Genomic DNA, 3211 nt, shown 5'->3' on the forward strand with positions numbered 1-3211 from the left:
GCTCTCCCCTCTAGCATCCATCCAGTGATTTCTATGCAAATAGAGCTTCCATTGTTTTTTGTTCCACCATGCTTAATTTACATAGGAGACAGGTATATAGCTGCACCCCCATACACACACTGACTTAGGGGGCTAGTTCAAGCCAAATGCAGACTTCGATTGCTGAGCAGGGACATTGCCTCCAGTTGACTGTTTCTACTGTGTTCAGGGAAACAGGACTTTATATCCATTCTTTTTAAATAGACAGGATTGCACCAAAGAAAGACCTGACTCACATCCTCAATCTCTTTTTCAAACAGAAAGAACCAAGAAAGGCCTTGGATATTGGCAATGGCTCAGGCCAAAAAAGGGCAACAGTATCATCACAATATAAAACTTGAAAATAACCCTTTATCTTCTCCTTCCTCATGAAAGTCAAATCTTTCCCCAATGATACCTCCATAAATGTGCTTCTTGTGCATATAGAGAGAACAACTTTACTCCCTTTCCTCACCTCCCAGGAGTACTTGATTAAAGAAGGGAATTTAAGCCATGGGGCTGTACAGATGATCGGAGACTTGATGAATGAGGATGCTGGATTCCACAGGTCATTTCTTAACTCTCTCATGGAGTTTAATATCTTCTTTCATGAAGACGGGTGAGAAACGAATGTACTTAAATTGCAAAGTCTTTGGGGCATGGCTACATCTTTTCATTCTACTTGTGTGTACTTTACCTAGGACAATGGGGCCCTCCATTGTTGGCCTCTGGGGGTACGTCTATATTGCCAGTAGGTTGCCCATGGCAATGAGTCTCCTAGGTCAGGCTGAGAGACTTAGGCTAGTGGGGATTTTACTAGCACTGTACAAATAGCTGTGTAGACAGCGCTCTGAAGTTGCAGCTTGGGCTGGAGCTCGGGCTCTGTAGCCTCGGGAGATGGGCTGGCTTGAGAGCCTGAATTCTAGCCCAAGTCCCAACCTCAAAGCACTGTTTACACAGCTATTTCTACAGCGCTTCTGCAAACCCCGCTACCCCAAGCCTCTCGACCCGGGCTGGGAGTCTTGCTACCACTGGCAGTGTAGATGTACCCTTTGTTGGACGATTTGGGTGGTGGCAGCATACTGATCTAAGCTGGTAATTAAGCTTAGGGGTTTTCATGCAGGTCCCCACATCTGTACCCTAAAGTTCAGAGCGGGGGTGAAAACTATGACATCCCCCTTCTCTAAAATGACAATAATAAATGTTTTTTGGTCTGTCTTGTCTAGCTGGAGCATAAACCCTTTGAGGCAGGATCTGTCTCAGACACAGACCCTACCTCAAGGGGGCCCCACTTTGTTGTCCCTAAAAGCAATCGTAGTACTGCTACTAATGTAATTCTTTCACATGTCACCTCTTATTTCTTTCAGTTTTGATGAGATCACAGGGGGATTCGACCAATTGCCCCTGGCCTTCTACCGGTCTATGCCTGGAGTTGTCCAGCTGAACTGCACAGTAGAGCAGATAAAATACATTGGTAACAAGGTCCAAGTATTGTACCATAGTGCACACGACACATGTAGCCCCTCCTCAGTGATGGCTGATTATGTCCTTGTCACAGCCACAGCAAAAGCCACGAGACTTATCAAATTTTTGCCACCGCTTTCCTCCAATAAGACCCATGCCCTGCGCTCCATTCACTATGCCAGTGCCACCAAGGTTGCCTTGGCCTGCACTGAAAAGTTCTGGGAGAAGGATGGGATTCGAGGTGGGCCGTCAATCACAGATCGTCCTTCTAGATTCATCTACTATCCCAACCACAACTTCTCTAGTGGGGTGGGGCTGATTGTGGCTTCCTACACGTGGAACAACGACGCTGAATTCTTTCTTCCCCTGAGTGACAAGAAGTGCATTGATGTGGTGCTGGAGGACCTGGCAGAAATCCACAACAAATCCACAAAGTATCTCCGGTCTGTCTGTAATAAGCATGTGATATAGAGATGGAACCTGGACAAATATTCCATGGAAGCATTTGCCTCATTCACCCCCTACCAGTTTGCTGACTATTCCGGGCCTTTTGTTTCAGAATGAAGGGAGGGTCCACTTTGCAGGAGAACACACAGCCCTGCCTCATGGCTGGAGTGACACTGCTGTGAAATCTGCTGTGAGAGCAGCAAGGAACATCCACAGGGATAGCTATCTGTCGTGGGGGAAACATTAGCTGCAGAAGAAGCAAGAACAACAAGAGAAGAAGCAGGAAAGGGATGACTGGGTTCAAAGAGTTGAACTTTAATTGCTTTATGGGTGTTTAAGGAAGGCACAACTGAGGAGGGAATTAGAAACTGCACTGCTAATCTCCTTCAGGGGGCCAGATCCTCAACTGGTGTAAATTGGTGTATTTCCATTGAAGTCAATAGAGCTAAACCACTCAACACCAGTAGATGATCTGGTCCCAAATCCGGTGTATGTAAATTGAGATTGTTCTGTTTCCTTTGAAATATTAAATAGAACTACTACAGTATACAAATCATTGGTTTCATTAATCAAAATCATTACTGATCAAATACAAAGCACTAACCTGTTCTTTATAAATAGAAAAAATAATTGTTCTTTAGCATCCTATCAACAAAGGAATAGATGGAAATAATCCAATATTGCTTTTATTTTGTTCATTAGTTGTAAAGTATGATATTTTGCAATAGTGATGCTATGGAATAGGTAAGGCTGAGAGAACAGCTTATTCCTAAACCAATTCTAGTCAGTTACACTTTTCAAAACATGTTTCTAACAGTGCAAATAAACAAAACCAGGCATGCACTGATGGCCTGAAATCCTAGGCTCTGACTAGACTAGAATTGTTGATCATTTCGTCACTCAGGTTGATTGACATGTGGGGAGAACTCACATGATGATGAATGCAAATATAGATACTCCCCAGATGTATGTATGTTGGTCATGGTTCAATTTAGGGCTCAGGAACCAGATCAGGAAACAATGTTTGTGTCACTGAACAAACAAGGACACAAATTTTCATCTAGAGAGGGCCCTCTGGGTAATTTCTTTTCAAAGAAAATGTGAATTAACCCCCCCCCCACACACACACACCCTTCTATCTGGGCAGGAACTGTACCTTTGTTAGCTGGGCCACACACTTTAAAACAATAGGTATGAGAAGCGGATGAAACCCCCCTTTAGGGGGGGCTATCCCTCCAGCCCCACCCCTTCTGCCTGAGGCCCCCACCCTTCCCCCCCCAGC

At 44.7% G+C, this 3211-nt stretch overlaps 1 pseudogene; it reads left to right on the forward strand.

Annotated features, from left to right (window-relative positions):
* The first annotated feature begins 407 nt into the window (after nucleotides 1-407).
* LOC128847925 (L-amino-acid oxidase-like) lies at nucleotides 408-2176 on the forward strand (annotated as a pseudogene).
* Nucleotides 2177-3211: the final 1035 nt, after the last annotated feature.

This window comes from Malaclemys terrapin, chromosome 13 (assembly GCF_027887155.1).
Source record: "Malaclemys terrapin pileata isolate rMalTer1 chromosome 13, rMalTer1.hap1, whole genome shotgun sequence".
NCBI classification, from domain to species: Eukaryota; Metazoa; Chordata; order Testudines; family Emydidae; genus Malaclemys; species Malaclemys terrapin.